At 59.3% G+C, this 9,902-nt stretch overlaps 1 protein-coding gene across 1 annotated transcript in view; it reads right to left on the reverse strand.

Annotated features, from left to right (window-relative positions):
- The window catches only part of MYT1 (myelin transcription factor 1), a 110,827-nt gene extending 110,138 nt beyond the window's left edge, over window positions 1-689 (reverse strand). Inside the window, exon 1 of the mRNA XM_032143297.2 lies at window positions 666-689. The gene's annotated coding sequence lies outside the window, so the exon portion shown is untranslated. The remainder of the gene's footprint in view (window positions 1-665) is intronic.
- Between the last annotated feature and the right edge of the window lie 9,213 nt (window positions 690-9,902).

Here is a 9,902-nt window from a genome sequence, read left to right on the forward strand (position 1 = left end):
CGAGACTGCCGTGTTCTTTTAAATCATCCCATAAACACAAGGTGGATGGTGACGTGGCCCACGCCATGCCCCGCTTAGGGTGGGGTCCCGACTCCCTCAGGCTCCCAGAAGGCTCGGCCAGATGAGCGGCGGCATCACCCCAGTGAGCCCAAATTGGCTGAAAATTCCAGAAGCCAAAAAGATGACAGCGTGGCGTTAGAATTGTTAGCACCACAGCTGCAAGCACCATCGAGGTGTTGGCGGCAGCCCCATGCCCCCACCTCCATCCCCAGCTCAGGGTGGCAGCCCGAAGGCCACAGGACCCAGCCGAGGGCACGGCCCGGCTTCTGCTACTGACGTGGCCTCGTCCGTTGATGACTGAGGCCACAGTTGTGGGGGTGGAAGGTGAGGGAGCTGCCCAGTCCTAGATTCAAACCTCTGTCTACTCCCTTGGGTACCAAAAGCTATGGTGACCACAGAGCCTGCACAACTCGACTCATTATACACACGTCTGCTGCAAGACCTGCAGGCCAGGCAGAATCTAGGTCAGCACAGGGGAGGGCCAGATCCAGCTCCTGCCCTTCCCCACTGCAGACCACACTTTGGAGCTGGATATAGGCTGAGGTCACAGGCAAGGAAAACTGAGCCCCACAAGGCCACACATACCACCTCACACCTCACCTCACCTGCGCCACTGCACAGCCGTGCCACACCTCACCAACGCCAAGGCACACCAGTGCCACAGCAGCAGCCTGGAGCCGCCACATGGCTTTCGTACATGCCCAGCTCCAGCACACGGACGTCTGCACAGCCACCGAACCTCAGCAGGGATGCAGTTGCTATGACAACCTCAAGTCTTTAAAAACCTGCTCCTGCCAGTTCTGCCTCTGCTGGTAAAAGCCTCCTCCACCTGCCATCCCTGCGACATCCCTGGGGATGGAGGAGGGAGGCCACTGAAGACCTAGTGTGATGTGCCCTACTGCCCTGGGCTGAGCACACTGGGATGGGGACAGGGTGGACCCAGAACCTGGCCCAGGACTCCAAGGAGGGCTATGCAGGAGAGACAGATGTGTGTGTCCTGCAGGGCATGTGACAGTCAGGGCCAGGACAAATGGAGAAATTGAGGCCTCTTCTGACTTATAAAGGTTTATCTGCTTCTCAGAGCTGAACCATCATTCGCATCTCTTTCTAGCTCAGTTCCTCTGACAAAAAAACCCCACCACAGACTCTGGAAGTGCAGCCCATCCCCCTGCCTGGTCAAACGTTCTGGACTGGGTAGAGCTGCAGTCCTCGGCTGGGCCCCCCTCCTGGCTGCTGCCAGGGCAGTAGCAAAAGGATCTCATCCACAAGCCCTGGACAGAGGTACCACCCCAATCCCTGCCAGGTCCCAGCCCAGTCTGGGCCCCCAGCACTGAGCCCAGGGCCTGGCAGGCAGGGCACATCGGTTACATGGACGAGCAGAGGTGCTGGGAGCAAACGGGTGGAGATAGGAACCAGGGCAGCCCATCAGCAGGAGGTCCAGGGAGGAGTTGGCCCATAGCAGGGTCCCCAGAGCTGAGGGTGACTCCTCTGCAGTCCTCGCTGGTGCAGCAAAATGTCTAGCTCCGTGCGGAGAACAGGGATTCGGAGACAGGATACAACATAGGCCAGCCAGGTGCCACCTCCCAGCACTGCCCCAGCTGCCCGCCCCCGGCAAAGCTCTTCTTCAGGGTCCTCACAGCTACACAGATTCACCTTCGGCATCCCCCAGGCCACAGCCTGCCTGAGATTTCATCACAGCAGGATCCCTGCTCACTAGCCACAGAAAGGCTCGGGCTGTGGCCCTTCCAGCCCTGCAGCTGCTGGCTCCTCCTTGATGCTCACCCAGTGACCCTCCCAAGGCTCCTCGAGCAGAGAACAGGGTCAGGAACAGGCTCCCCCGAGTGCGAGGTGCCCTCCTGGGCTCTGAACCTTATCAGAGAGACTCAGGGCACGTCCACGGGAGCACATCCTGTGAGCAGAATGTGTGCAGCCAGCATGTGAAGCCTGAAGTGGGGCCCAAAAGTGCATCAAGTCACGCATGCAGACGTGTGCGGGTACAACAATGTTAGCCTTGCACGAGCGAATGAGACGGGGCGTGTGAACACGACACGTGGGGGCTGGATGCCATGAACACGGGGAATTAAACGTGCGTGTGCACCAACGCCAACGCCGCGAGGATGCAGGGCAGCAAGCATGTGGCCGTGGGGCTCTGCCCCTGACCCGGCCACTGCCCCTAACTCTAACATTCCACCCCACCTCCGACCCCTCTCCAGCAGGGCCTGGTCCCACACAGCCACCCAGCCTTCCCCAGCCCAGTTCGTCTCACAGCAATCAGCCCAAGAGAACCCCACCCCACCACCCACAAGCAATGGCTCCTGGCCTGGAGACGACCTGGCGGTGCACAATCCAGAGTTGATCTGGAGAAGCTCATGCAAAAATGGAGTGTAAGTGTGTGACCGTGTGTGGGAGGGCAGGTGTGTGTGTGCTGGCATCTGTGTGCTTGTGTGTACATGTGTGCTAAGGTCTGTGTGTGCTGGAATCTGTGAGCAGGTGTGTATATGCGTGTGTGTATGTGTACTGCAGTCGCAGCACTAGGATCAGCGAGTCCTCAGGGGTAGCTGAAGCTTCTGCCACAGGCTCAGGCCACTATCCATCCTTTGAGGTCGGGGTTGGTGCCAGGCAGGTTAGAAGGGGAAGAGAATGGGCCGGGCGCGGTGGCTCACGCCTGTAATCCCAGCACTTTGGGAGGCCGAGGTGGGCGGATCACGAGGTCAGGAGATCGAGACCATCCTGGCTAACACGGTGAAACCCTGTCTCTACTAAAAATACAAAAAAATTAGCCGGGCGTGGTGGCGGCACTTGTAGTCCCAGCTACTCAGGAGGCTGAGGCAGGAGAATGGCGTGAACCCAGGAGGCGGAGCTTGCAGTGAGCCGAGATTGTGCCACTGCACTCCAGCCTGGGCGACACAGCAAGACTCCATCTCAAAAAAAATAATAATAATAAATAAATAAAATAAAAAATAATAAAAAAAAAAAGAAGGGGAAGAAAACGGGCAAGGTCAGAAGCTCCCTCACCTCCAACAGGGCTCATCATTCCGACCCTACCAGCTGCCAGCCTGGATCTGTTCTCTCCTGTCTGGATGTCCCCAAGGTGAGAGATCCAGAAAGGGCGGTGGGGGCTGCCTCACCCAGCCTTTCTCCTCCAACCTTCCCACCCCTCCTCATCTGCCCACGACCGAGAGCCTGGTCCAAGGTCAACACATCTAGCCCCTGGAGCATCCCAGAGCTGCAGCCCATACTCCCCAGGCCCAGAAACCAGCCATGTGGGCATGGTCCCCCGTGGAGGGGCATGGACTGCTGGCCTGCAGGGTCATCTCCAGGCCAGGAGCCAACAGAGGAGTCAAAAGCCTCCAGATCTGGGCATGCATCAGCCTTTCCCATCTGAGGATCCTTCAGCAAGAATTCACAGCCTGACGAGGAAGCCAGACATAGCCCACGTCAGGCCTCGGACACTCCTGGGCCCTCTTTGGGGGCTCAGGGCACTCTGCTGCTGCAGGCACCAGTGAAGGGTGTCATAGGACATACACACACTCCCGCCCACCCAGATGTGTGTCCACACACACTGACATGCTGAATACCCCCTCCCCCAGAGACTCAAAGGCGCCTGCACCTGCCTGCCCACTCTGCCCATGATCTCCGAGTGGCCACAGCTGCTCCCAGCCCTGAGGACAGGGTGACACCCCCTCCAGCCCTCTCCTACGTCTCCAGACACGCTGAGATCACCCAGGGACACGGGCCTGAGGCCAGGCACAGTGACACCTCCTCAGTGACGCCCTCTGGGATTGAGCCTCCAGAGAGCACCTGGAAGCTTCCAAGCTCAGGGCGGGCCCATTCCAGGGCCTATTCCTGGTTATTAGGGCCTGGGACTGGCCAAGGCGAGGAGAACAGGGAGCAGCCACCACTGGGGAAGACTGTCCTGGGGGCCCGCCCTCCTGTGCTTGGATTGGGGCCTTTGTGAGTGAGCAGGAAGCTGCGAGCGCTTTGATAATTGATTTAAGCAACCCTCCCAGCCCCAAGAGGAGACAGGCCTGAGCCCTAGGGAACAGTCGCCCTCCTTCCTGTCTGCGTGCTTCAGTCACGATGGGATCTTTGCACCAGGCTCCCTGAGCCTGCCGCCTACACGCGCCTGGGGCGGCAGGAGGCATGTGGGTAGGGCAGGCACAGCTTTAGCAGATGAGGTTGAGAGATGAGAGGGAGGTCTCGGTGCCCCAGCCCCAGGAGCCCTGTAAACTCCTACTGCCAAAGGCCTTGGTCAGGGTGGGGGCTGCCCACAGGCAGCCAGACCTACATGCCACCGTGACCTCCGGCTTCCCTGCAACAGCCACTTAACCAACCTGCTCAGGCCTCTGCTCCCCCAACTGTCACCTCCAGAACCTCTGGCTTTAGGACCTGGTCCCAAGGGCCCTCTTTCCCCCAGGGGCATTGCCCCCACTCGCCCAGCCTTCCCCACCCACTCCAGGTTTCAGCACAAGCGTTGCCCTCTCTGCAAGGCCCAGTGGCCTCCTGCTGCCCCCAGAGCTCTCCTCCCTCCTGCTCCACAGTGCACTGCACTATTTCATCCACCATCTGCCTCCCCCACCAAAGGGCCAGCCCCACGAAAGCAAGAATTGTTCCCTGTGTTCACCACAGTCCTCCTGGGCAAGTATTTGTGCAACGGACGAATGACTCAGGGCCTAAGGTCGGGTATTTGAGAGGTGGCTGAGGACCCAGTCTGGCTACCCTGGCCCCTCTCACCTGCCCTGAGCTAAGGTGCCCAGTGTCTATGGTCCTGTCTAACATGACCTCCCCTGGGGACAGTTCATTGCTGACTGGAGGGGGAAAGAGAGGCAGCGGGTGCCCCGAGGCATGGTGGGGAATCCTGAATTTAAACGAGAAATGGCCCCTTCCCAGTTTTATAAATAAAGTGCGTTTTCTCCCAACTTCCCTAGAGAATTCACCTCCCACTCTGAGGGAAACTGGCCCTGAATTACTTATCTCTTTCGAGAGAGCTAAGCTGCCCAATCACCTGCTTAGAGAACGCCAGGCCTGGGCCTCTCGCTGGTCTTTTTTTTTTCCTTGTGACAGGGCCCCACTCCGTCACCCAGGCTGGGGTGCAGTGGCACGATCTCGGCTCACTGCAGCCTTGACTTCCTGGGCTCAAGCGATTCTCCCACCTCAGCCTTTCAAGCAGCTGTGACTATAGGCGTGCACCACCATACCCAGCTAATGTTTGTTTTTCTGGGTTTTTTTGGGACAGAGTCTCACTCTGTCCCCCAGGCTGCAGTGCAGTGGCGTGATCTCGGCTCAATGCAACCTCCGCCTCCCGGGTCCAAGAAATTCTCCTGCCTCAGCCTCCCGAGTAGCTGGGATCACAGGCACCCACCACGACGCCCGGCTAATTTTTGTATTTTTAGTAGAGACGCAGTTTTGCCATGTTGGCCAGGCTGGTCTTGAACTCCTGACCTCAGGTGATCCGCCCACCTCGGCCTCCCAAAGTCCTGGGATTACAGGCGTGAGCCACCACCCCTGGCCTTTTGTATTTTTTTGTAGAGATGGGGTTTCACCATGTTGCCTAGACTGGTCTCGAACTCCTGGACTCAAGCAATCTGCCCACCTTGGTCTCCCAAAGTGCTGGGACTACAGGTATGAGCTACTGCGCCCGGCCCTCTCACTGGTCTTAATGGCCTAGGCCTCTTGGGAACACTTGACCTGCAGGGCCACAGCTACAGCTGAAGCTCATCTTGGAGAGCTGATGGAGGAGAGAGAGCAGGGCAGACACGCCTGGACTCTGGCCACAGGGCAGAATCCACCCCTCCTACCAGGGCCTGCCTGGCTGGAGATGAGATGGTCAGCATGCACACCGGAGTCTGCATGAATCTCTGGGTGTGTATGTCTGCTACATATATGCATGCCCGTGTGAAGATCCGAGTCGCAGCACGGACTGAGGGACAGGTGTCCCTGCACACACAGGGACAGGTGGAGGGCAGCTGCCACACCTATATGAAGTGGCAATAAGAATAAAGCCAGCACAGCTATGCTGTATGTTGCTTAGGCTGTCTCAGGGTCCTGGCACCTCTCCCTGGCCCCTGCCCTAGGGGTACAGTGTCACTGTGCTCGGCCGCGCATAAATGTAGGTCTGCTTCTCCTTCGGGTCCCTGCAAGAACCCCACACAGAGCCCCACAAAATGCTCAGATGCACACTGACTGGCACCCATCCCTCCCTCACCCCACACCCCAGACAGAGGATGTGCCCTGTCAGTGGCCTTGCTACCAGGCCCCCACCACCGTTCTGCCCGACAGAGCTGAGCACGGCTCCCTTCCTCCCTGGACTCTCCTCTCTACACCCAAAGGGCCTCACAGGTTCATTTGAAAAGGCCAATTTATTTCTGAAAATGGAAATCACTTCCACAGAACGATGCTCTCACAAGCTCACAGCTGGCTGGAACAATACCCAGCCCACGAACGGAGCAAAGGGCCTTTCTGAGCCCTGAGTGCTGGGGGTACAGACGGGGGAGCACCCCCGGCTCAGGCCCTGGTGTTGCAGCGGGCATCGGTGAGGTAGGTGCTTCTGGGAGGAAGAAAAGGCCCCTGGGGCTGCTGCTTTTGTGGCCAGGAGGACCTGACACCTCCAGCCGGCCTCCCCGGGGTCCTGAGCTCAGCACCTGGCAGTCTCCCCCAACCCCACTGCCCTCAGGGTCCCCATCCCTTCCATCATGCGCACCCCACCTCCAATGTGACTGGCGGGTGTGGTGCCAGACCAGCCTTCAGGACAGGCTCGGGAGAGCAGAGCTAGAGTCTGGGAGGGGCTCAGATTCCCAGACTCACCAGATACCGGTGGAGCGAAAAGAGGGCCCAGACTCGTGGTTGGCTTCAGAGGAAGCCAGACGCACAGTGGGGTCTTTGCATGGGAAGATTCTGTGCTCTGAGGGATGCCTCTGACACTGGGCTCCCCCCTACTGAGGCTTAAGGGAAGACCCTCCTGGAACACCCTGCTCTGAAGAAGGTGTGTGTGGCAGTCGGTGTCCTGCAGGGCAAAGAGCAGGAGGGGTGCCCAGAGCTCAGGCCACATGGGGGTCACTGGGCAGGCTGCCGGCCAGCCCTGGGGGCAGAGGAAGGCACCGGCACTAGCCTGGGCCCCTCCCAAAATGCATGGAAGGGAGAGGCCCCCAGCAACGCCCCCAGGGAGGCCCAGAGTCAGGCAGCGTGGCCAGCCCCACCCTAGGACAACAGCTCGGTGACAGCAGGCCTGGGACATTCTCCCAGTGCCCGGTGCTGAGGCCATGGTTGGCCGCTCCCCAGCCAAGACCAGTGACCGCCTGGCCCAGCCCACACCCTGGTCAATGCCTGGGCCACCAGGGCCAAGGAGGACAAGGTCACCACATGCCAGACCTGGCCTCTCTGTGTCACGCCTCTGGTTTCCAGGAGCTGTGAACTGACCCCTCCCGACCCCACGAACACCCCAAATCACAAAATTCAGCCCCAGTGCAGCCCCTCCTCACGGCTGCTGACCACCATCGCCTGAGCTTGTGGGCCTCGAACTCCACTTATGTGACAAACTGTGGCTACCACAAGCCCCACACTCCCTCGAGACACACCACAGATCCCCCCACCCCATTCCCAAACAAGCCCCACGCTCCCTCAAGACACACCACAGATCCCCCCACCCCATCCCCAAACAAGCCCTACGCTCCCTCAAGACACACCACAGATCCCCCCACCCCATCCCCAAACAAGCCCCACACTCCCTCGAGACACACCACAGATCCCCCCACCGCCATCCCCAAACTCTGGCTGAAGAGGAGTGTGAGATATCTCAGCAGGGCTCCCTGACCCCGGACTCAACATCCACATGGCACAGCCCATGGAAGGGTAGCTTGGGGCCCATCCGCAGTGTACCCTCAGGCTGGCGACATCAGGGTACTCAGGGCGACTGCCCAGGCTCCTGTCCTAACCAACAGACTTGGCAGCAACTCTCATGAAAGAAGGCAGACTGTGAGTGTGGGGTGACATCGTTGCAACCCCACAGGCAGCGGGCAGTCTCGATGGGCAGACACATCTCCCCAGACTGAAAGCACACAGTGACCAGGCGCAGTGGCTCATGACTGTAACCTGAGCACTTAGGGAGGCTAAGGTAGGCTGAAGCTCAGGAGATCCAGACCAGCCTGGGCAACATGGTGAAACCCCGTCTCTACAAAAAAATACAAAAATTAGCCAGGCATGGTGGCACATGCCTGTAGTCCCAGCTAATTGAGAGGCTGAGGTGGGAGGATCACCTGAGCCCAGAGGGTCAGGGCTGCAGTGAGCCATGATAGTGCCACTGCACCCAGCCTGGGTGACAGGGCAAGACCTTTCTCAAAAAAGAAGGAAAGAAAACACAGACCCTCTGACCCAACACGTCTCCACTGAGGAGCCGCTCTGAGACCGGCGACTGCTCGTGTCAGCTGTGGCGTTGCCTGCAAAGCAGGTCCAGACGCAGCCGAGCTGCACACACAGGGGCTGAATAAGCCAGGGTGCGTCCAGCAAGGATGAAAATCAGGGAGAAGGGAAGGACTCAAAGACCAACCCAGAGCAGAGCGCGACGCTCACCACCTCTGCAGGACGGCGGGAGAGTTACGTGTCAGGGTGCGAACGTCTTCTCCGCAGCCTTTCACAGCTTGCCTAGGCTGAGTTCCTCTTTTAGCAAAAGACAAAAAAAGAAGGTGGGTTGCCTATGGCCAACAAGTTCTGCTTCCACATGAGGCATACGGACCCCCCAGACGCCCACAGTCAGCCAAGGACATGTAGACCCACTCGGATACAATGCAGAGCTCACCCACAGAAACCCCCATACAGGCAGACACAGGCCCACACACATGTACACATCCTAACTGGCACACACACACAGGCACACACCATGTACACACACAGGGTGGGGCACCAGACCCACCAAGACACCCATGTTCGCAGATAAGGGCGCCCAGGCCCATAGTGACTCCCGGACAGAGGCACAGATGCCCTCAGTGCCTTCTGCCCGAAGACCTGGGCACACCCAGAGGCCCCTGCATGGAGTGCCTTCCTGACACACAGGCGCACACGTGCCTCAGCCACCCACTGAGGAGTCTGCCTGGGTAAGGGAGTGCTGAGGAGACCCTGGGACAGCCCACTGCAGGCGCTACTGCAGCTCAGGGGAAGGTGGGGCCTGCCTTCCGGGCTCCACGTCAGCAAGGGGGATCCGCCTCCCTCCCTCACCAGCATCAGCACTGACACCAGGCTGGGAACCTCACAGCCGGCGCTGAGGCAGCCAGCAGGGCAGGTCCTGAAACTCCTGAAACCTCAGCTGGAGGTCTGTCAGTGAGGACCACACCTCGCCCTCCATCCCTGCGACTGCCTGTACTGGCCAAAACCAGGAACACACCAAGGCTACCAACTTCTGGACTCGAAGCACTGGACAGGTCAGTGGAGAGAAGAGCAGCTGGACCAGCAGGGTCTGCAGCATCTCTCGGGAGGGTGTGAGGGAGGGTGCAGACTCCAAGACCCCTGAGGGAAGGACCTTCGAATTCAAGGGAGCCAGAGATGAGCTTGGGAGGTGTGTTTCCAAAGGGACGCCTTGATTCTACTTAGCCTGTGCATTTGCGCGTTGCTGGGGCAGAGACGGATCCACGTCTCCTCTTCCCAGGAGGGTGGCCAGCAGCTGCTCTCTGCGGGAGGAGGGAACTGATCTGCTAAAGTACCACCAGGAAGAGGCGGGGGAAGGCCCCCACACACCCCACCAGGCTCCCTCTGGCCCCATGTCCTTGACCTGGCAAAGTGGCCGCAGTCTCTGCCACAGAACTTGGAGTGGCTGTGCCCTAACAGACAGCCGGATCTCAACGTCTCCGGCTGTT

The sequence above is a fragment of the Hylobates moloch genome, unplaced genomic scaffold (assembly GCF_009828535.3).
Source record: "Hylobates moloch isolate HMO894 unplaced genomic scaffold, HMol_V3 SCAFFOLD_21, whole genome shotgun sequence".
NCBI lineage: Eukaryota > Metazoa > Chordata > Mammalia > Primates > Hylobatidae > Hylobates > Hylobates moloch.